Here is a 26,061-nt window from a genome sequence, read left to right as displayed (position 1 = left end):
TTAATCTTGACAGCAGCTCCAGCTTCCTCCGGTCTCACAAGCCATTTCTGATGTTAGAAATGATGGATAGTTCATCCTCCAATCACGGCTTCTGCCCCGGGGGAATCAGTGTCTGATTCAACGCCGTGATTGGAGGAAGCCAGGTTCCTCATTTTAGACCCAGGAAGAGGCTTTGCGACGGGTGGAGGAAGCTGGAGCTGCTGTGAAGATTAAAAGGTAAGTTTTTTTTCACAACACGAGTTAAAGGTACATTTTGATGAATTAAAGTGCCCCTGTTTTTAATCGAATTTTTAAAAACCGAGCACTTTAGTATCAAAATTTACATTCACTTTAAGCAACTTTCTAATTTACTCCTCTCTAGGGTGCTGAACCAAAAATGGGCCGGCTCGTAAGCTTACATTCCTGTTTTTTCAAATAAAAATACCAAGAGAACGAAGAAAAAATGATAAATAGGAGTAAATTAGGAAGTTGCTTAAAATTATGAGAGAACAAAGTAAATTTGATAATAGAAGAAGATTGCAAAATTGTTTCCAATTGCATGCTCTGCCTTAATCACGACAGTTTAAAGGGACACTAAACCCACATTTTTTCTTTTGTGATTCAGATAGAGCATGAAATTTTAAGCAACTTTCTAATGTACTCCTATTATCATTTTTTCTTCATTCTCTTGGTATCTTTATTTGAAATGCAAGAATGTAAGTTTAGATGCCGGCCCATTTTTGGTGAATAACCTGGGTTGTTCTTGCTAATTGGTGGATACATTTATCCACCAAAAAAAAAAGTGCTGTCCAGAGTTCTAAACCCAAAAAAAAGCTTAGATGCATTCTTTTTCAAATAAAGATAGCAAGAGAACGAAAGAAAATTAATAATAGAAGTAAATTAGAAAGTTGCTTAAAATTGCATGCTCTATCTGAATCACACAAAAAAATGTGGGTTCAGTGTCCCTTTAATTTTAACTTTACTGTCCTTTTAATACAAGTTCTGGTTTCTCTTTAAAAGGGACAGTCAAGTCCAAAAAAATCTTCCGTGATTCAAATAGGGCATGTCATTTTAAACAACTTTCCAATTTACTTTTATCACCAATTTTGCTTTGTGCTCTTGTTAGTTGAAAGCTAAACCTAGGTAGGTTCATATGCTAATTTCTTAGACCTTGAAGGCCGCCTCTAATCTAAATGCATTTTGGCAGTTTTTCACCACTAGAGGGCGTTAGTTCATGTGTTTGATATAGATAGCATTGAGCTCATGCACGTGAATTTACCGAGGAGTGAGCACTGATTGGCTAAAATGCAAGTCTGTCAAAAGAACTGAGATAAGGGGGCAGTCTGGAGAGGCTTAGATACAGGGTAATCACGGAGGTAAAAAGTATATTAATATAACTGTGTTGGTTATGCAAAACTGGGGAATGGGTAATTAAGGGATTATCTATCTTTTAAACAACAAAAATTCTGGTATGAATTGTCCCTTTAAATTGGTTTGTATTGTTGAACTAGTCATAGATAACATCTACAGAAATGCAAAAGCTATTTATTTGTAAGGCAAATTACGTTCTCAGAATCCAGAGCACTTATGTATATGATAATATAAGTTTTCTTCTATATTAATGCTAAGAGTACTTTTGCCTCAGAAAATAATACACTATTATTAAAGGGATATGAAACTCCAAAATTGTCTTTTGTGATTCAGACAGAACATAACATTTTTAATAAGTTTCCAATTTATTTCTATTATCAAATTTGCTTTGTCCCCATGATATCCTGTTGAAGAGATACCTAGGTAGTCATCTTGCAAATGGATAACATTCCTGCAAAACTGCTGCCATATAATTCCCTAGACATGTGCATGCTGCTGAGCTTACGCCCCTGATTTTCAACCAAAGATACTAATAGAACGAACAAATTCTGATAATAGAAGTAAATTAGAAAGCTGTATAAAATTCTATCTGAATCATGATAGCAAAAATTGGGGTTTCATTTCCCTTTGAACACATAGGAGCCGATCACTAGCCTTTAGAAAGGTTTATCAAATAATGTATCTACAAAATTCCCCGTAGACTTTAAAGGGTGAATTTTTTTGAAAAATAAATTAGATCATTTTTTTAAAAAGAGTTTTGATCAAACACATGGTTAGTTATGAATTATTTTTTTTAATGGTTCTTTAAAAAAAAAAGAAACTATATATAAGAAAAGCACTCATGGGCACAAAAAATATACTAAATTCATTTCCGATATTAGAGATAATTTTTTCATGTAACTTACGGAAGTTTTTCATTCTATCTGAAGCACTATGGATCCATGGTATGATATTTCTTGTACACAAAGTGTGTTGATATTTATTAAACTGTGATTTTATATATATATATATATATATATATATATATATATATATATATATATATATGTGTGTGTGTGTGTGTGTGTTTTATGGTATATTAGTAACTACTTATTAGTTCACTCCTTGCATTTAAAAGGTACAGTCAACACAAAAAATTTTATTGTTTAAAAAGATAGATAATCCCTTTATTACTCATTCCCCAGTTTTGCACAGAAAACACGGTTATATTAAAAGGTAAGGTAAAGTTGAGCACATTACTTAACGCTATGTTTACTATTTAAAAAAAAAATAACATGTTTCATTCATCATTCGAGTAATATTTCACATAATTACATATTTTTCTAACGTTGAACTATTGTTCCGACACCAATCTTTGTCCGCCCGACATTTTGGGAACTTTGATTGACAGTCGCTACCGATATTATAGACCAATCCGCTGTTTCCCCTTCAGGGGTTTATACCATCCATTCCGACGTCACTCGATGACTGAGCGCATGCGTCGGACTAAACCTACTTCCACCCGTGCTCGTTCGTGAGTCGCGCATGCTCAGTGTAAGTTCTGTAGCGATTGCTTTATTATCTTTCTGCCTGCGATCGACGGAACTCTTAGGCTCAATGAATCAATTGTTACAATCTCAACAATTTATCTGGCAGTGGGGGAAGTGGCGCATGCGCATAAGATCTATAGAGTCTGTGAACGCACATTGAGCTGACGTAAGCAGAGGGGTGAGACCGCTCGCTGAAATAACATATAGAAACACGGAAGTGGCATGGGGGAGGAGAATTGAATACAACGTTAGGAATTATAAACTTTGGATTTCAGGTAAACAACATAATATAACAAAAAACAAAGTTAGCCACTAGCTTATGGTTAATTAGTACTTTGATTATATGGATTCAATAGCCCTAAACTTTACCTTACCTTTAATACACTTTATCTCTGTGATTACCTTGTATCTAATCATCTTCTGACGGCCCCCTGATCGCATGACTGTATCTATTTAAACCAATTAGTGCTGTGTTAGAATCTACGGGGTGTGAGCTTGATGCTATCTATATGGCTCACATGAACTAGCACTCCCCTGTTGTGAAAAGCTAATACAAAGCATGTGATCAAGGGGCTGTCTTTAGTGACTTAGAAACAGACAGAAATTTAGAGGCTTAAAGGTTATAAAGTTTATTAATATAACCATGTTTTTTGTGCAAAGCTGGGGAATGGTTAGTAAAGGCGTTATCTATCTTTTTAACCCTTTGAGTGCTAAGCACTTTCCCACCTGGGTGCTAAGATTCTTTAATCTTTTTTTTAATTTTTTATGTTTTGAACAATTTTCAACTTTTTTTTAATTTTATTCAGACCCCCAAGACTTACACTGTTGGAAAGGTTAGGCCTTGGGGGTCTGTAGCTGCTTAGATGCCTGAGATACAGGCTTCTAAGCAGCATGCCCCCTGCTCCTATACTTAACATTGTTAAGTATAAATAAAGTTGCGCAGTGACGTCATCACGTTATTGCGCGTGACGTCACCAGACAAAACGGGAAGCCCCGGCGATGCCTGTCACTCTACAGGCACGATCGCCGGGGTAGGAGCGGGTGGGAGCCCCCAGAACTCCCTCAAGGTGGGAGAATGATAGGTGTCGTTAGCACCAGAGTGGGAAATTCTGCGACGACTCAGAGCGACGACTCAATTACATGCTCTGTCTGAATCGTGAAAAAAAAATTGGGTTCAGTATCCCTTAAATTGTTTAAGATCTTTAGATTTGGCTGATATGTTAAAGCAACACAACAGAAATGCCTTGCAATGAAAATGACCTTTAAAGGGATATAAAACACAACAATTTTCAACAAAAGATACCAAGAGAATGATGAAAAATTGATAATAGGAGTAAATTAGAAAGTTGTTTAAAATTGCATGCTCTGTCTGAATCATGAAAGAAACTGTTTTGGTTTTATATCACTTTAACCCCTTATTAAACATTTTGTCTATACCAGATGACCTGTTTCTCTGATATATATACTCTCTAATAGCAGGACTGTCAATAAAATATCAAATAAATAAAAAAACAAAAACAAGGAACCTTTGTCACAAATGTGTAACACAGATCAACCACAAATTGCACAGTACAGCTCAGCTCAACAACAGAGCATAGCAAGTAACAAGATAGGAGAGAGGAAGTGCGAAATTACTCAACAGCAGAATGCAGATGTTCTAAAATCCAACCAGCCAAGGAACATATTACTGCAAGATCGTGCATAAACCATGATTGGTAAAAAAATAAAAGGTAACGTTTAAATGTTGCATAATAAGGCAGTATCAGGAAAAGAGTAATCAGTATATGATGTCATAATGAGCGATAGGTGAATTTAAAGGGATATTATATGATTGTGATATAAAATTCTTAATTATGTGTAGTTAAAAAAAAAACTTTGCAATATACTTTCAGTATTTATTTTGTCCCCTTTTACTGTAATTTAACTATGAAAATTGTTGGTTTTCTCGATTTATCAAGCCCTTCTACCCACTATGACTGCAGGTTCACACAACTCAGGATTGATCAAGCAGTGGTCATTCGACCGCTGCTTCCCTGTCCAGTTCTCCACCTCTTAGGTGGAGAAATTCAATCTCGGAGGTCTCGTTCGACTGGGGAGATTGACAGATCCTGCCCACGCATGATTGGCTGTGTGTGGGGAGGGGGCGGGGTTGCACGCAAGCACCAAGGAGCACATGTGTGCAATGTTAAATTGTGCCTGTCAGAGGAGAGGTCAGGTGGAGAAGGGCGAATACAGGGTTGGGGGGGGGGGGGGCATGCCCACCCAAATGGAATGCTGTGCCCCCTCAAAAAATATTGATATGATCATACGCTTTAAAAATAATAAATACAATAATGAATTGTTATGTAATGCTGTATGCTGGGGGCGGAGTTAGCCACCAAACTGTGAGGTCGCATCACGCATCTGCAAGGAGCTCCGTGTTTTAACCTCTTATTTGGAATTGGAAGTTAATTAGAGACTTTTTGGACTTGTCTTTAACCCTATTAATTTTACCTAACTATCGTGAGTTACTCATTTTTTTAAACAATAGACCATGATAAGAATATGATTGTACCATATAAATATAAGTCTAAGATCACAGTGCACTTTGAGGCGTCAATAGAGGCTGGTAGCCATTTATAGACATATTTATACGATACAATCATAGGTTCACAGTACATAGGTTGTATTAAGTAGCCTGATATCCGTTAGTTATTGAGAAACAGGTATAGCTAAATCTAATCTACAAAATGACCAGTACCTGAAAACCTAGTATCCTTATTGCTATTGCAAAAAAAGGGTTAATTGCATTGGGGGGTTTGGGGTTCATGGCTGTTTAGGGGACATGATTGAGATTTGAGAATGAGTTTAAGGGTTTTGGATCATGGTGATTAAGGGGTGATTTGTATTTAAGGAGCTATTGCACTGGGGGTCTCAAGTTTAATGGCTCTGTTTTAGTGCACTGCATAGGATTTAGACTTCATTCTTTTATCTAGTGATTTAGCACATATTCTCCAAATATTAATAGTGGGGGATAAGCCAGCCAGAAGCTAAACCTTCCTGCAGAATATGTAGGTCTGCTCTTATTTTGACTCTCATACATGCTTTGTAAATGCGTGCCCCCTCGTGAAAAAAAAATGCTCCCCCATTTAATTTGTTCTGGAGCAGACCCTGGACGAATATGTACTCCCCTGTCCGTCCATGAATGATAAATGCAGCCCTAAGTAGTGGGTACCGCCATGTTTGAACTAAAAGAAATATGAAAGCCCCAAAAAAATATTTTGTGATTCAGACAGAGCATAACGTTTTAAAAAAAAGTTTTTAATTTATTTCTGTTTTCAAATTTGTACCATGATATTCTGTGTTGAAGAGATACTTAGGTAGGTGTCTGCAAAACTACTTTGCAGGAAACAGTGCTGCCATCTAGTGCTCTTGCAAATGGATAACTCTTGCAAAAACTGCTGCCATATAGTGCTGTAGAAATGAGCTGACTCTTAGGCATAAGTCCCTGCTTTTCAACAAAAGATACCAAGAGAACAAAGGAAAAATGATAATAGAACTAACTTAGAAAGCAAGATCATGTGAGAAGCTCCTGAATCATTCTTATAGACCGTTACTATAACCAGTGGGCAGTCTCTGACAAAGTAGGGAGCACCCCTACGAAACGCGTTAGGCCACACCCACCATCTACGCGTCACTTACCTACAGCTGATCTACTAGCCGGCTGCACTTTATCGAGCGGCTGTGAGGTGTTTGTGGCGATATACACTACAGAATACTTTACTAACTGCTATTGCTTATGGGACACTGTGACTCAGCATCACGTTGGAGTTTCTCAGCTGGATCGATAGAACTTTGGGATCCTTGAAGACACCTCTGGGACTCTACGGTAGAGCTGTGAGATTCTCACATGTGTACCTATTTATGCTTTTATCATACCTCATAACTGTTTGAGGTTATTATGTGTGAGTGTGTATTTGTTTTTCTGTAATTACATTTTCAACCAAGTTTTTACTTACTACGCTTAGAGGAGTGTGCGCCCCTGTTCCTCCCTTTCTTTCTCTTCAGTTTGATCCGGTCCCCAGTGCCGTGTATTGGAGGGGCTGCCACTACCCAGCGTTTACATAATCCTTTATAAGACAATCCTTTATTGGATAGATACATCCCTCGGATCTGCACACATATCCTTTTTATTTGTGTTATATTTGTAAAATTGTATTCATTTTAACACTTTATATAGTATGATGATGATTATTATGATTAATATGGTATTATAGGGCGCTCCTTATTGTGTATTTTTAACTTAGAAAGTTGTTGAAAATTGCATGCTCTATCTGAATCACAAAATAAACATTTTGGGTTTCATATCCCTTTAAGACAGGGACAGATATAAAACAGGCAGTAAAAAAGACTGTCCAAAGAAGGCTGTGTGGAACAAACAGAGAAAAATAGTTCAAACATGTCGGCGGCCATTACTTTATAGAAACTAAACCTTTACACTTATATCTAATGAACTAATACAATTGTAAAACTTCATCTACATATTATTCTAAGGCTAATCTTTGCTTTGAATTCATCAATATGTCTAGTGTGTATTTACTGTCTAACATCCCTTTAAAGGGACAGTAAGATCAAACTTTTGTGGTTCAGATACAGCATGCAAGTTTAAATTAAAAAAAAATGTTCCAATTTACTTTTATTATCTAATTTGCTTTTTTTCCCTTTTGTCATTGGCTCACACAATGTGTTCAGTTGCTCCTCCAACAAAGGATACCAAAAGAATGAAGCAAATCTGATAATAAAAGTAAATTGGAAAGTGGTTTCAAATCGTACATTCTGAATGATGAAAGAAAAATAGTGGGTTTCATGTCCCTTTAACAATGAAAATATAAAGATCTAAGCACAAAAGTACATAGGTGTGGCAATTCCTGCATTCAGGTTTAAATTGTGCTCTAATAAGTACCTATTAAATTATACTTAGCGAAAGCTCTTTTCTTTTTAAAGATGAAAGCACAATATGATTGTAAGTTATATGACTCTTTAAAGGGACAGAAGAGTAAACCCACACGTTGTATGATTATTTTAAATAGACATTCTAAAGCCACCATAACATGCTCAAATACACTGCAGTCTGTTATTATTATAGCACTGCTACCCCCTGATATTTATGTGTTTAACCCTTGCAAATAGGTGAAACACATAGCTAAAGTCATGCTAGTGAGTCGCAGCTCCTAAACAGGAGATGGATAGCAATTGGTAGCAACATGAGTATAGTGTTTGTAATTGGCTCACCCACTGAGTGCTGCTATGGAGCTGGAATGTGTTGCTGCTCCCATGGAGGTCTTTAGCTATGTGTTTAACACATAGCAGTTTCACTAAATACTTTCAACCAATCAGGTAGCTGGGCAGCTGTATGCCATGAATTGTTTTCAATTAAAGGGACATTTAACAGTAAATAAATGCAATATATAATTATATATTCAAAAACAAAGATTAACCTGAGAATATGTTGTTGTAATTTTATTAAATGATATTAGATTTTTACATATTGAAGATATAAGTGTAAAGGTTTACTTTTTATAAAGTGATGTGCATTGCCATGTTGAAATCTAAGTTTTCCCTCATCTATCTCTTCTGCTGAGGACAATTATGGACAGATATAAAAAAAGGAAAGCGTTTTTGCAAACAAATCTGTGTAGAACTGTTAACGTAACTAACAAGGTTGTCATACAGCCGTTGTTTGCACATTCTCTTTAATAACCTCATTGATATCTGTTCCTCAGCAAGAAATGACAGATAAGGGGGAAATCTATGTTTTAACATGGCAGCATCCATTACTTTATAGAAACTTGGAGGAACTGAGAAAACATTTTCAGACTTAATTCTTTATTTGGCCCCTTTTCCTGTCATTTAACATCTATTTTGAAAAACATTCGGCTAGATTACGAAATGTGCGTTAGGCTGAAAAAGCAGCGTTTACAGGTTTTAACGCTGCTTTTTCACTACCGCTGCTATTACGAGTCTTGCAGGTTTAGGGGCACCGCACACTTCTTTGGCCTTACCGCAAAACGACTTATGTAAACTTTGTAAAGTCTTTTTTCTATGGGACTTCCATAGCGCCGGTATTACAAGTCTGTCCTGGGAGGCCAAAAAGTGAGCGGTACAGCCTCTACCACCAAGATCACTAACGCATTTTAAAGTCAGTAGTTAAGAGTTTTATGGTACAACGCCGTAACATAAAACTCATAACTAAAGTGCTAAAAAATACACTAACACCCATAAACTACCTATTAACCCCTAAACCGAGGCCCTCCCGCATCGCAAACACTATAATTAAAATTTTAACCCCTAATCTGACGCTCTGGACATCGCCGCCACTATAATAAACATAGTAACCCCTAAACTGCCGCACTCCCGCCTCGCAAACACTAGTTAAATATTATTAACCCCTAATCTGCCATCCATAACATCGCCGACACCTACATTATTTTTATTAACCCCTAATCTGCCGCCCCCAATGTCGCCGCAACCTACCTACACTTATTAACCCCTAATTTGCCACCCCCAACGTCGCCGCCACAATTCTAATATTATTAACCCCTAATCCTAAATCTAACCCAAACCCTAACACCCCCTAACTTAAATAAATCTAAATAAAATTACTATCATTACCTAACTAATTCCTATTTAAAACTAAATACTTACCTGTAAAATAAACCCTAAGCTAGCTACAATATAACTAACAGTTACAATGTAGCTAGCTTAGGGTTTATTTTTATTTTACAGGCAAGTTTGTATTTATTTTAACTAGGTAGAATAGTTACTAAAAAGTTATTAACTATTTAATAACTACCTAGCTAAAATAAATACAAAAGTATCTGTAAAATAAAACCTAACCTAAGTTACACTAACACCTAACACTACACTATAATTAAATACATTTACTAAATTAAAAACAATTATATAAATTAAATTAGCTAAAGTACAAAAAAAAACACTAAATTACAGAAAATAATAAACAAATTACAAAATATTTAAACTAATTACACCTAATCTAATAGCCCTATCAAAATAAAAAAGCCCCCCCCCAAAATAAAAAAAAACCCTAGCCTAAACTAAACTATCAATAGCCCTTAAAAGGGCCTTTTGTGGGGCATTGCCCCAAAGTAATCAGCTCTTTTACCTGTAAAAAAAAAAAATACAAACACCCCCCAACAGTAAAATCCACCACCCACACAACAAACCCCCCAAATAAAAAGCTAACTAAAAAAAACTAAGCTCCCCATTGCCCTGAAAAGGGCATTTGGATGGGCATTGCCCTTAAAAGGGCAGTTAGCTCTTTTGCAGCCCAACCCCTAATCTAAAAATAAAACCCACCCAATACACCCTTAAAAAAACCTAACACTAACCCCCTGAAGATCGACTTACAGTTCTGAAGACCGGACATCCATCCTCAAGGAAGCGGCAGAAGTCTTCATCCAACCGAGCCGAAGTCCTCAACGAAGCTGGGAGAAGTCTTCATCCAAGCCGGGCGAAGTGGTCCTCCAGACGGCAGAAGTCTTCATCGAGACGGCATCTTCTATCTTCAAGACATCCGACGCGGAGCGTCCTCTTCTTCCGACGACTACCCGACGAATGAAGGTTCCTTTAAGTGACGTCATCCAAGATGGCGTCCCTTAGATTCCGATTGGCTGATAGAATTCTATCAGCCAATCGGAATTAAGGCAGAAAAAAATCCTATTGGCTGATACAATCAGCCAATAGGATTGAAGTTCAATCCTATTGACTGATCCAATCAGCCAATAGGATTGAGCTCGCATTCTATTGGCTGTTCCAATCAGCCAATAGAATGCGAGCTCAATCCTATTGGCTGATTGCATCAGCCAATAGGATTTTTTCTACCTTAATTCCGATTGGCTGATAGAATTCTATCAGTCAATCGGAATCTAAGGGACACCATCTTGGATAACGTCACTTTAAGGAACCTTTATTTGTCGGGTAGTCGTTGGAAGAAGAGGATGCTCCGCGTCGGATGTCTTGAAGATGGAGCAGCTCCGCTTCGGATGGATGAAGATAGAAGATGCCGTCTGGATGAAGACTTCTGCCCGTCTGGAGGCCCGCTTCGCCCGGCTTGGATGAAGACTTCTGCCGCTTCCTTGAGGATGGATGTCCAGTCTTCAGAACTGTAAGTCTATCTTCAGGGGGTTAGTGTTAGGTTTTTTTTAATGATGTATTGGGTGGGTTTTATTTTTAGATTAGGGGTTTGGGCTGCAAAAGAGCTAACTGCCCTTTTAAGGGCAATGCCCATCCAAAAGCCCTTTTCAGGGCAATGGGGAACTTAGGTTTTTTTAGTTAGCTTTTTATTTGGGGGGTTTGTTGTGTGGGTGTTGGGTTTTACTGTTGGGGGGTGTTTGTATTTTTTTTTTTACAGGTAAAAGAGCCGATTACTTTGGGGCAATGCCCAGCAAAAGGCCCTTTTAAGGGCTATTGATAGTTTAGGCTAGGTTTTTTTTTATTTTGGGGGGCTTTTTTTATTTTTATAGGGCTATTAGATTAGGTGTAATTAGTTTAAATATCTTGTAATTTGTTTATTATTTTCTGTAATTTAGTGGGGGGTTTTGTACTTTAGCTAATTTAATTTATTTAAATGTTCTTAATTTAGTAAATTTATTTAATTATAGTGTAGTGTTAGGTGTTAGTGTAACTTAGGTTAGGTTTTATTTTACAGGTACTTTTGTATTTATTTTAGCTAGGTAGTTATTAAATAGTTAATAACTATTTAGTAACTATTCTACCTAGTTAAAATTAATACAAACTTGCCTGTAAAATAAAAATAAACCCTAAGATAGCTACATTGTAACTATTAGTTATATTGTAGCTATCTTAGGGTTTATTTTATAGGTAAGTATTTAGTTTTAAATAGGAATTATTTAGGTAATGATAGGAATTTTTATTTAGATTTATTGTAATTATATTTAAGCTAGGGAGTGTTAGGGTTAGGTTTAGACTTAGGTTTAGGGGTTAATACATTTAGTATAGTGGCGGCGACGTTAGGGGCGGCAGATGAGGGGTTAATAAATGTAGGTAGGTGGCGGCGATGTTAGGGACGGCAGATTAGGGGTTAATAATATTTAACTAATGTTTGCGAGGCAGGAGTGCGGCTAGGGATTTAATATGGTTTATTATAGTGGTTTAGGGGTTAATATGTTTATTATAGTGGCAGCGACGTTGGGGCGGCAGATTAGGGGTTAATAAGTGTAGGTAGGTTGCGGCGACATTGGGGGCGGCAGATTAGGGGTAAATAAATATAATGTAGGTGGCGGCGGTGTCCGGAGCGGCAGATTAGGGGTTAATAAATGTAGGTAGGTGGCGGCGATGTTAGGGACGGCAGATTAGGGGTTAATAAGTATAATGTAGGTGTCGGCGATGTCGGGGGTGGCAGATTACAGGTTAATAAGTGTAAGATTAGGGGTGTTTAGACTCAGGGTTCATGTTAGGGTGTTAGGTGTAAACATAAATTTTATTTCCCCATAGGAATCAATGGGGCTGCGTTACTGAGTTTTACGCTGCTTTTTTGTAGGCGTTAGACTTTTTCTCAGCCGGCTCTCCCTGTCGATTCCTATGGGGAAATCCTGCACGAGCACGTACAACCAGCTCACCGCTGACTTAAGCAACGCTGGTATTGGAGTGCAGTAAGGAGCACAATTTTGCTCAACGCTCACTTCTTGCCTTTTAACGCTGGGTTTGTAAAAACCCGTAATACCAGCACTGCAGGTAAGTGAGCGGTGAGAGAAAACTGCTCGTTAGCACCGAATAGCCTCTAACGCAAAACTTGTAATCTGGCCGATTGTTTTTTACAACACAAAATTAAATATTTTATAGTGAAGAAGGTATGAGCTCAACTAAGACCTCAATAATTCTTTTTAATTACAATTTACTGAACCAGTAAAACAAAAAAAAGTTGCCCATGTATGTAAGTGACGCAAACGATAAAAACAAGTAAGAAAGAAAGTAACAGACCATTAGGAACAAAAACGTGACCTACCTCGTTTAAGGCAAACATTGGTGAAGACTGCAGGTCACACATTATAGGAAAAGCTTAACCAGAACTAGTAGACATACGTCAGGTGTATGGTCAGCATTAGGGACAGAAGACAGAAAGCGGAAATGAAAGAAGCTGTTAAAACAGATTAACGTTTGTACGGCTCAGCTGTATACTGCTCACAAACATTTAATCCAATGCTACACAAAGGTTAGAATATATATGATATTTCCTATTAATTGGACACTGTAGACAGCTTGAACTAAAACAGGGTGTTTCAAAACATATTAAAGTTTTCTTTTAAATTGTGGGTTAGATTACAAGTAGAGCACAATCGATAGCGCATGGTGTATTATCTTTGTGCAATGAATAATAATCTAGTATTACAAGTGTATGGTTAAAGGAATAGTCTAGTCAAAATTAAACTTTCATGATTCAGATAGCATGCGATTTTAAGCAACTTTCTAATTTGCTCCTATTATCAATTTTTCTTCGTTCTCTAGGTATCTTTATTTGAAAAAGCAAGACTGTAAACATAAGAGCCGGACCATTTTTGGTTCAGCACCTGGGTAGTGCTTTCTGATTGGTGTCTAAATGTAGCCACCAATCAGCAAGCACTACCCAGGTTCTGAACCAAAAATGGTCCGACTCCTATGCTTACATTCTTGCTTTTTCAAATAAAGATACCTAGAAAACAAAGAAAAATTGATAATAGGAGCAAATTAGAAAGTTGCTTAGATTTGCATGCTCTCTGTCAGTGATTTTCAACCTTTTTTTGGCCATGGCACATTTTTTTACATTAAAAAATCCTGCGGCACACCACCATCCCAAAATTTTACAAAATCACACATTGTAGCCTAATACAGCATATATATATATATATATATATATATATATATATATATATATATATATATATACACACACACATACATACACACAGTATATATATATATATAAACAGGTGGCCCTCGGTTTACAACGGTTCAATTTACACCGTTTCAGAATAACAACCTTTTTTTTCCAGTCATGTGACTGCTATTGAAAAGCAATGAGAAGCAGTGCATTGATTAAAATAGCCAGTAGGTGGAGCTGTCCGCTTGTGTTGCAGCAAAGCCAAGCAAGCTGAAATTAATCAGTTTAACCAGATCAGGCTATCGAGCAGATTTCAAAGGAACAAGATCTTCCTGTCTATAAATCAGTCCAGATTGGAATGCATAGAAAGAACTGTTTGCAGAAAAATGCAAGTGAAGTCTGTGTTGTGTGATTATTTTATTAGGTTTATAATGCTGTTTAGCAAATGTTTTTGTTCATTTAACTTACTTTAATTACATATTCTGTGTTGTGTGATTATTTTATTAGGGTTATAATGCTGTCTAGCATTTAAAGTCTTTATTTCAAACCTTTAAAAATAATGTATTAGGTGTTACTTATGACAATTTTTAGAGAGGCCTGGAACCCAACTCCCTCACTTCCTATTGACTTTATAAACTAAGTTTCAATTTACATCGGTTTCGATTTACAACCATTCCTTCTGGAACCTAACCCCGGCGTAAACTGAGGGATATATATATATATATATATATATATATATATATATATATATCACAATTTTCTATCCATTCCTCTCCCTTGCTTGTTCACCCTCTCTTGTCCTAAATTGCAATCCTCTCCCTCACTCACAAAGTTAGGTTGTTATATTCCAGACTTGAACCCCAGTCCCACTGCTATATAGCTTTGATCTTTCATGCTGTCTTCTGTTGTCATGCACCTTGGTCTCAGAAGAATCTTCATGACTGCTAAACAGCCCTGCACATTCCATCTGTTCAGGCCAGTAAGGGTGAAAATTAAATTGGGAGAATTTTGCCCATGCATAGTGGATTTGCCGCATACATTTCTAAAGTATTGTAAAATGGATATTTGTGCATCTGCGATACCACATTTGGTAGAACATTTCTGCTTAATGTTTTGGTTTTTATTGTACTTACTGTAATTAGCTGCATATCATGGCTTGGTTCCCGGCCTAGCAGTAGTCACAATGCTTACTTCTTTCCTATTTTCATTCAGTGCTTTTTACATAAAAATGCTGTCCAGTATTATTTGGGGGTACTTCTATTACTTGAAAAAAGGTGGGTTGTTGGGTTTCTGTTAATTAGCTTTAAAGGGGGACAACTCTTTGTTGAGTGCATCTGAGGAGAGTTGACATGGAAATTATTGATTTATTACAATTTACTTTCTTTTTTTTAGGTACATCACAATCCTTACTGAGTTCCTTTATTCATAAAATACTTAAAATTACAATATGACTGCACTACAAATATAGGTCAATCTGTTTTTATATTGTAACCGTTGTAACATAACCTAAGCATACATGCTCATATAAAGGTTATGTAATATTTGTGAGTTCGTATTGGTTTGAGATCTGGATTTTTGTTTTTTTATATTCTCCAGAACGAGCCAAAAAGCATGGGCACATCTATAGCATTCAGTGAGAGTGTTCTACCTAGCATTTTATCATAATGGGTTAATAGGCCCTGCTAACCTCACCTGGTTCCCAGCAAGTAGTAGACAGGAGACGGAACCCGCGGAGAGAGCCGGCCAAAGTCAGCCGTAAATCCCACCCTTCACAAAGCTGAACAAATTAACATTTTTAAGCAGAAACAACTTCCGCCTGCCAATAGCATCATCGGCGTCGCGACTGTACTGCCACCCGCATACTGAGTCTACTCTGCTCAAAGCAGGACGGCCGCTCACCTAAAGATTCATTTACAATACATGACATATTGACATTCATTCACAAACAATCATAATGATTGTTTGTGAATGAATGTAAATATGACATGTTGTAAATGATGCCGTCTGCCTGATGAGCCTGTCAGTCTGCCTCTGCGATGGCGACACACCTGACGATTTCTCATGGAACACTTAGTGTGCCGCGGCAGAGTGGTTGAAAATCACTGCTCTATCTGAATCATGAAAGTTTAATTTTGACTAGACTATTCCTTTAAATATTTTAATCAAAGCATCTTAATGCAGTTGCATTTTTTTAGCATGCCCTATATTTTTAACAGATAATGCATATTATTGAGGTTATTCCCCACCTCCTGCTAGTTATGGATGCTGCCATATTGAAATTTACCTTTAATTGCATTTGAGTGCTGATGTGCAGTAATGCTCCTTCAGATACCTGCAGTGGAACCTAGGTTTCAAAATGGCAGCACCCATGAATAGAGAGGTGAATGAAATGTAATTAGTGTTTACTGTCCCATTAAATGGTGCACTTAAAGGGACATGAAACCCAAATGTTTTCTTTCATGATTTAGAAAGAGCATGTAATTTTAAACAATGTTCCAATTTACTTTAATTAATTTGCTTCATTCTCTTGATATCCTTGGTTGAAAAGCATATAAAATAGGCTCAGTAGCTGATGATTGTGGCTGCTAATAGATGCCTTGTGTGATTGGCTCACCCATGGGCATTGATTTTCCTTCAACAAAGTATATCTAAAGAATGAAACAAATTAGATAATAGAAGTAAATTGGAATTTTGTTTCCAATTTTATTCTCTATCTGAATCATGAAAGAAATAGTTTGGGTTCCAAGTCCCTTTAAGCACAATCCAAAATACTGCTGTAAAATGTAGCACTTTTTAAGACCTAATGTAAACCATTATTAATAGTACAGCTCAGAACTACATGAAAAATTCCACTACTTTCGCACCACTAGTTTAGCGCTTAAGCGATATCAAACGTGCATTATATTACGTTCCCACATAGAAGTCTATGTGAGAGATTAAGCATGCCTGTACTATTTAACATGCTGATATCAGTGAGTCCTAGACTATAACTTGAGCGGTAAAAAATAGATGCGTTGTTGATTGCGCTTTAGCAATGTTATTGGACAATAGCCCCAATATATTTTTGTGCTCCACTTGTAATCTAGGCCTGTATATTCCTCATTGTTCTGAATGAACCTACATTTTTTGCTAGACCTGCAAAGCCATCTCCCTCTACATCAATAGATCTGTCCTTATCGGCCAATTAACATTAAAAGGAAGTACTGGTCAACCAATGAATATGAGCAGGAAGTAATGATCAACCAATGAACATTAACCGGAAGTACTAGTCAACCAATGAACATTAATAGGAAGTAATGATCAACCAATGAACATTAGCAGGAAGTAATGGTCAAACAATGAACATTAGCAGGAAGTAACGGTCAACCAAGGAACATTATCAGTAAATAAGGGTCAACCAAGGAACATTAACAGGAAGTAATGGTCAACCAATGAACATTAGCAGGAAGTAATGATCAACCAATGAACATTAGCCGGAAGTACTAGTCAACAAATGACCATTAGTAGGAAGTAATGATCAACCAATGAACATTAGCAGGAAGTAAGGGTCAACCAATGAACATTAGCAGAATGTAATAGTAATCCAATAAGCATAAACAGGAAGTACTGGTCAACCAATAAGCATTAGCAGGAAGTAGATCACTGCTACTGCTGTATTAGTTTCCATTTTCATTTAAACAGTGTTGTGGTTTTTTCATAATCAGAAAATGTTTGAGTACAGCGTCCCTTTAACAATGTATACATTTACTCACTTGTCAAATTTAAAAATAATAAAGACATTTTGCAAACAATTCTAAGTTGATTTATTTATTATTTAGGGAGTGAAAATACAATGAAGATGGACCAGAGTTCAACATTTCTCAGAATGATAAATGATGCAACTATAACTGCTGATATTGGGAATCGCCCCACCCTAACATTACATAGTTGTCTACATACAATGCAAATTAAAGGGACACACAAGTAAAAATTAAATTTTCATAATTCAGATAGAGCAGCAATTTTAATCAACTTTCCAATTTATTTATTAACAAAATTTGCACAGTCTTTTTGTATTTACATTTTTGACTTACCAGCTCCTACTAAGCATGTGCAAGAAACCACAGCATATATGTGTTTGCATTTGTGATTGGCTGATGGCTGTCACATGATACAGGGGGAGTAGGAAATGGATATAACTGAAATTTGTCAAAAAAAATCTACTACTCATTTGGAGTTCAGACTAAGGGGCCGATTTAACAATGTGCGGGCGGACATTGATAAATGCCAACAGCATACGCTGTCGGCGTTTATCATTGCACAAGCATTTTATGTTAAATGCTTGTGAAATACGACCCCCTGCACATTCGCGGCCAATCGGCCGTTAGCAGGAGGTGTCAATCAACCCGATCGTATCCGATGGGGCTGATAGCTGTCTGCCACCTCAGAGGTGGCGGATGAGTTAAAGGGACACTAAACCCAAATTTTTTCTTTCATAATTCAGACAGAACATGCAATTTTAAGCAAATTTCTGATTTACTCCTATTATCAATGTTTCTTCATTCTTTTGCTATCTTTATTTGAAAAAGAAGGCATCTAACCTAAGGAGCAACCCAATTTTTGGTTCCGAACCCTGGACAGCACTTGTTTATTGGTGCTGTCCAATCAGCAAGCACAACCCTGGTTGTGAACCAAAAATGGGCCGGCTTCTAAACTTACATTCTTACTTTTCATATAAAGATAGCAAGAGAATTAAGAAAAATTGATAATAGGAGTAAATTAGAAAGCTGCTTAAAGTGAATGTCAATTTTTCCGGTTTGGATGATATAGTTAATTAGACAATCATCCTATTAAGCATACCGCCACAATAATTTTTTAATAAAAGTAATCATTTCTTTCTAATTTTATATATTAAATCTCGTTCGTTTACTTTACCCGCTCCTCCCACTCACCGTTTCCTTATTCTCCTCCATATTACGTAAACAGCGGTCCCACCCGCTGTTTACGTATCGGCAATGCGCGCTCCCGTTTACAATATGACCATTATGACGATTCACAATATAACCATCATTGGTTAGATCGATAATACAAAGTACTTATATACGGAGCCCTTTCATATCAACTTACCGAGCGGTACAATAGTTAGGAAATGACAGGACTCCGTATACTGTTCTATTGCGCATGCGCGAAATGTGCACGAGCTTACGATAGATGAGCTTTGAACCACAATCGAACGCATGCGCAAGAAGGACTTATTACGTCATCCTAAGGGGGTGGGTCCCCCTGTGGTTAGAGCCGTTATTGGCTAGGAAGACGTCCATTATAAACAACAGGAACGGAGCGCAAATGCCGGGTGGAGGATGATAATAACGAGAATCAAGATAAACTATAGAAAATAAAAAGGTAACGATTTAAAAACTTAGCAATTGATGAATGAAAGTCCACTTTTTTATACACAACTGTTACACAGATGTTTAGACAGGAGGCTGACTTTACATTCACTTTAAAATTAAAAGAAAAAATTTGGGTTCAGTGTCCCTTTAAAGAGCAGCGGTCTTTTGACTTTTTAACTTCCGCTTCGGGCGGATCTGAAGCGACGAGGGTCGGAAGCAGCATTCGTTGCTTCATAAATCGACCCTAAAGTGCTATTGCAATGTCTTTTTATTGTGTATTTGATATTATGCACATATACTGTATTTACGGGTCCTTTAAATGCCATTTTGTGGGAATAAGTGTCAATATGCACTCACATCCCCAACTCAAAAATGCCTTTCAGTTTGCAGCACTCGTTGTAAACACTGACACATATTGACTCCAGGTAAACACTGACACATATTGACTCCAGGGGAATGAGGACTGGTAATTTTGTTCCATCTCACTTTTTATTTTATTTATTTAGGGTTAAAATAGAAATTCCCTAATATGCAAGAGCATCTTATGATTGTGCTATCCCTTGTATATAACAATGTGTTTAACCCCCTGCAAAAGGGATTAAAACACCCAGTTAAAGTCCGCTCTAGAGCAGGAAAACACTATTAGGAGCTAGCTGAATATATCCAATGAGCCAATGACAAGAGATAAATGTGTGTAACCGCCAATCATCAGCTAGCTTCTAGTAGAGCATTGCTGCTGCTGAGGATATGTACATATTTCTCAACAAAGGATACCATAAGAACAAATTCAATTTGATCATAGAAATAAATTTAAAAGTGTCTTAAAATTACATGCTCTATCTGAACCATGCAGGTTTAATTTTGACTTTCCTATCCCTTTAAATGAAATAAGATATCAAAGAAGCATTATATTTATGTACTTTAAAAAAAAAAAAAATATATATATATATATATATATATACACATATACACACATACACAAGATAGATAGATAGATAGATAAAAACCACACACATATACATACACAGGGGTGGAAGTACCATTAGTGCCCAACCTATACATATGTGTGTGTGTGTGTGTGTGTGTGTATATATATATATATATATATATATATATATATATATGTGTGTGTGTGTATATATATATATATATATATATATATATATATATATATATATATATATATATGTGTGTGTGTGTGTGTGTGTGTGTGTGTGTGTGTGTGTGTGTATATATATATATATATATATATATATATATATATATATATATATATATATATGTGTGTGTGTGTATATATATATATATATATATATATATGTGTGTGTGTGTATATATACATATGCGTGTGTGTGTATATATATATATATATATATATATATGTGTGTGTATATATACATATGTGTGTGTGTATATATACATATGTGTGTATATATACATATGTGTGTGTGTATATATATATGTGTGTGTGTATATATATATATATATATATATATATATATATATATATATATGTGTGTGTGTATATATATACATATGTGTGTGTGTATATATATATATATATATATATATATGTGTGTGTGTATATATATATATATATATATATATATATATGCGTGTGTGTGTATATATATATATATGCGTGTGTGTGTATATATATATATATATATATATGTGTGTGTGTATATATATATATATATGCGTGTGTGTGTATATATATATATATATATATATATATGTGTGTGTGTGTATATATATACATATGTGTGTGTGTGTATATATATATATATATATATATATATATGTGTGTGTGTGTGTGTGTGTGTGTGTGTGTGTGTGTGTATATATATATATATATATATATATATATATATATGTGTGTGTGTATATATATATATATATGCGTGTGTGTGTATATATATATATATATATATATATCTGTGTGTGTATATATACATATGTGTGTGTGTATATATATATATATATATATATATATATGTGTGTGTGTATATATATATATATATGTGTGTGTGTATATATATATATATATATATATATATATATATGTGTGTGTGTATATATATATATATATATATATATATATGTGTGTGTGTATATATACATATGTGTGTGCGTAAACATTCTTAGGACAGAATAGAACGTCCTAGCCGTTTGGCTGTCCTGAAGCCAACGGCACTTCCTGGATGCGATCGCGGTCTGGGGGGCGTGCCTAGAGTCATAGGGACGCCCCCCTGATCCAATCCCATAACTGAAATCTCGCGATTGTGCACTTTTCCATTTGTCTACATCGGAACGTTGTTCCGATGTAGACAAATTGACCCTGTCATGAAAGGGTTAATATATCTGATGAAGAGAATTAAACATAAGAACAGATTGAGAAGGGGAGATTGGATGAAGAATTTGGAGAGGACTTAAGTGAATTTTGTCCATTGGATTCAAGAACAAAATCAGGACAACAAAGAGATGACATGCATTTGTATGTATGTATTGCTGAGGCTATATTTTCACACCTTTGACTGACTTGTAATTTTATCTAATTTTGTCAGCAATTAGGGAAGAAAGACAGGTTCACTGAAATATAATGCTAGGAGCTGTGTACTTAAGGTAAATTATTGCATTTATAGAGGAAAATTGCCTGGCTTCTTGAAAATCGCAGGTTTTGTGATACGAAAATATGCATTAACCTATAATAAATAAAAGTGGAAGGAAATCTATAAAGGGCGTCATAACATTGCAGGAATAAATCATTTTTTTATATCTATTTAGATAGGCCTTTATTGTGCATGGAGACGAGACTAAAGACAATGTTCTGATTTGAATGAATACTTCGGTATTTTTTTGGTTCTGTGACGCTGTTTTTGCATTTTTACACACTTGGTAAGACTGGCACATGTTGCACACACTTGGGAATGGTTCCCGTTATCCACAGAGGGTACAAGACATGGGAAGCAGAACCAGGACAGAATGATTGCAGAGCCCTGCTTTCTAGAGAGCTTATTAGCAAAGATAATAAGTTCACAGATGACAATAATGTGGGTGCCAAAATTCACCAAGGCTGCAATGACCAATTTGGATATATAGGGGCATATTTATCAAGCTCTGAAGGGCTCGCCAGAAACAGCAGTTATAAAGCAGCGGTCACAAAGACCGCTGCTCCATAACCTGTCCGCCTGCTCTGAGCAGGCGGACAGACATCGCCGGAAATCAACCCGATCGAGTTGATTGACACCCCCCTGCTGGCGGCCTATTGGCCGCGAGTCTGCAGGGGGCGGCGTTGCACCAGCAGCAGCTCTTGCTGGTGCAATGCTGACTACGGCGAGCGTATTGCTTGCCGTATTCAGCAAGGTCTGTCGGACCTGATCCGCACTGTCGGATCAGGTCCGACAGACCTTGATAAATGGCTATGCACCTCAATACTGCAGGAAACATTACCGCCATCAAGGAAATTCCCATTAAAGTGATATGAAACCAAAAATGTACTTTTGTGATTCAGACAGAGCATAACATTTTAAACAAGTTTCCAATTTACTTTAATTATCAACTTTGCTTCGTTCCCATGATATTCTTTGTTGAAGAGATACCCAAGTAGGTTTCTAGAGCACTACAGGACAGGAAATAGTGCTGCCCTCTAGTGCTCTTGCAAACGGATAACATTCTTGCAAAACTGCTGCCGTATAGTGCTCTGGCTCCTAAGCTTACATCCTTGCATTTCAACAAAAGATACCAAGAGAACGAAGACAAATCGATAATAGAAGTAAATTAGAAAGTTGTTTAAAATCGTATACTCTATCTGAATCATAAAATAAAAATTTTGAGTTTCTTGACCCTTTAACCATCTGAATCCTTCGCAATTCGCCATACCCCCTCATTGGACTCAAATTCTCCTTTAATCGAGTGCATGGACAGTGACAAAATCGTAAAAGAATGTCATAGCATCAAGATCTCAGTACAGTAGATATTTACTCTTAGAACCAATACCCATTTCCTTTTATATATTTTTTTTTAATATATAATGTTTATTAGAATTTAAAAAAAATAAGACAAAAAATAAGAGAATTATACAGAAATTATAAATATAAACAAAGCCACAAACTTAAAGGGACATTGAACCCAAAAAAATGTATTTCGTGATTCAGATAGAGCATGCAATTTTAAGCAACTTTCTAATTTACACCTATTATCAATTTTTCTTCGTTCTCTTGCTTTCTTTATTTGAAAAAGAAGGCATCTAAGCTATTTTTTGGTTCAGCTCCATGGAAAGCACTTGTTTATTGGTGGGTGATTTTATCCACCAATCAGCAAGAACAACACAGTTTGTTCACCAAAAATGGCCCGGCATCTAAACTTACATTCTTGCATTTTCAATAAAGATACCAAGAGAATGAAGACAATTTGATAATAGGAGTCAATTAGAAAGTTGATTAAAATTGCATGCTTTTTTTGAATCCCAAATGAAAAAATGTGGGTTCAGTGTCCCTTTAATACAAATGTAAATCGGATATAGAAAAAGATAATTATCTTGACAAAATAACCATTTCCTAATGGTTTTGATTAAAATAGATTGTACTGAAAATTGTAACATCAACAAACATGGCTTACTTAATAATGTTTGTATATGCTAAATATTACAATTAAAATCTTAGCTTAAATCCAACAAATCTAATAGAATTTCCAGGAAGTATAATTTAAAGGGACATAATACTCATATGCTAAATCACTTGAAACTGATGCAGTATAACTGTAAAAAGCCGACAGGAAAATATCACTTGAGCATCTCTATGTAAAAAAGGAAGATATTTTACCTCACAATCTCCTCAGCTCAGCAGAGTAAGTTCTGTGTAAAAAGTTATACTCAGCTGCTCCCAGCTGCAGGTAAAAAAAATTAAAAAAAATGAAGAAATGAACAGCAGCCAATCAGCATCAGCAGTGCTGAGGTCATGAACTCTTACTGTGATCTCATTAGATTTCATAGTAAGCTTCCTTTACCTGATTGGTGAAATAATATGAGAGTTCACGATGCTCATCCTTTCAGTTGTCCCGGGACAGACATACAAATATGCTGCTTAGAAATCCTTTACAATGGGAGGTGGCTACTGAGGAACTTTTGAGGTAAAATATCTTTCTTTTTTACATAGAGATGTTCAGGTGATATTTTCTAATCAGCTTTTTACAGCTATGCTGCATCACTTTCAAGTGTTTAAACATTTGGGTATTATGGCCCTTTAAGTATTCTAACCCAAAAATAGTCTTATATTAACTCAATTCATCAACCAGAGAGATTTATATACTATTAGCAAACCAATGTATTAATCAATGAATGGGAAGAGACTAAAATCGAATGCAACACTTAAAGATGCTTCAAAGTATATTAAAATGATTCAGCTATAGTTACTAGAAATATTCCCTTATTAATAACTATACAATGCTTATTCAATAGTTTTAATTTACCTCTATGCAAATATAACTATTATCTAGAAGGTACTAATCTATGAAATTACCAAATTATGAATATAAACCTTAAAATCAAAATAGTACTTTAGGAAATTCACTACTGTTATAAGGAAATTTTAGCTATATGTGTCTTTTACAATATATAATTTATTCCATATTATACATCACCAGATAGGCAGATTGCAAGCTTTGAGACTGTTCACACCCCAAGTTCCACTGTCATATAAGAGGATATGCCACAATATATAAAGGGAAGTAGCCCCAATATTCACTTTCTCTTTCCAAAAGAAAGGTTCCAACAAGGTTGTCTCAAAAAGACTGTGTCCACCTGAGACTGCACAAAAAAACATAATTTATGTAAGAACTTACCTGATAAATTCATTTCTTTCATATTAGCAAGAGTCCATGAGCTAGTGACGTATGGGATATACATTCCTACCAGGAGGGGCAAAGTTTCCCAAACCTCAAAATGCCTATAAATACACCCCTCACCACACCCACAATTCAGTTTAACGAATAGCCAAGAAGTGGGGTGATAAAAAAGTGCGAAAGCATATAAAATAAGGAATTGGAATAATTGTGCTTTATACAAAATCATAACCACCACAAAAAAGGGCGGGCCTCATGGACTCTTGCTAATATGAAAGAAATGAATTTATCAGGTAAGTTCTTACATAAATTATGTTTTCTTTCATGTAATTAGCAAGAGTCCATGAGCTAGTGACGTATGGGATAATGACTACCCAAGATGTGGATCTTTCCACACAAGAGTCACTAGAGAGGGAGGGATAAAATAAAGACAGCCAATTCCTGCTGAAAAAAATCCACACCCAAAATAAAGTTTAACGAAAAACATAAGCAGAAGATTCAAACTGAAACCGCTGCCTGAAGTACTTTTCTACCAAAAACTGCTTCAGAAGAAGAAAATACATCAAAATGGTAGAATTTAGTAAAAGTATGCAAAGAGGACCAAGTTGCTGCTTTGCAGATCTGGTCAACCGAAGCTTCATTCCTAAACGCCCAGGAAGTAGAAACTGACCTAGTAGAATGAGCTGTAATTCTCTGAGGCGGAGTTTTACCCGACTCAACATAGGCAAGATGAATTAAAGATTTCAACCAAGATGCCAAAGAAATGGCAGAAGCTTTCTGGCCTTTTCTAGAACCGGAAAAGATAACAAATAAACTAGAAGTCTTACGAAAAGATTTCGTAGCTTCAACATAATATTTCAAAGCTCTAACAACATCCAAAGAATGCAACGATTTCTCCTTAGAATTCTTAGGATTAGGACATAATGAAGGAACCACAATTTCTCTACTAATGTTGTTGGAATTCACAACTTTAGGTAAAAATTCAAAAGAAGTTCGCAACACCGCCTTATCCTGATGAAAAATCAGAAAAGGAGACTCACAAGAAAGAGCAGATAATTCAGAAACTCTTCTGGCAGAAGAGATGGCCAAAAGG

At 36.0% G+C, this 26,061-nt stretch overlaps 1 protein-coding gene across 9 annotated transcripts in view; it reads right to left on the bottom strand.

Moving 5' to 3' along the window:
- The window catches only part of PNPLA7 (patatin like phospholipase domain containing 7), a 503,274-nt gene that overhangs the window by 383,548 nt on the left and 93,665 nt on the right, over nt 1–26,061 (bottom strand). For 2 of the 9 annotated variants that reach the window (XM_053695647.1, XM_053695648.1), the window contains exon 2: nt 12,904–12,967. The exons of 6 other annotated variants lie outside the window; for them this stretch is intronic. The gene's annotated coding sequence lies outside the window, so the exon portion shown is untranslated. Of the gene's footprint in view, nt 1–12,903; nt 12,968–26,061 lie in introns of those variants that run through there. One more of the 9 variants, XM_053695652.1, reaches the window with a different exon arrangement.

Source organism: Bombina bombina, chromosome 12 (genome assembly GCF_027579735.1).
Source record: "Bombina bombina isolate aBomBom1 chromosome 12, aBomBom1.pri, whole genome shotgun sequence".
NCBI lineage: Eukaryota > Metazoa > Chordata > Amphibia > Anura > Bombinatoridae > Bombina > Bombina bombina.
The sequence above is the reverse complement of the archived record's forward strand: the minus strand, read 5'-3'. Positions and strand labels throughout refer to the sequence as shown.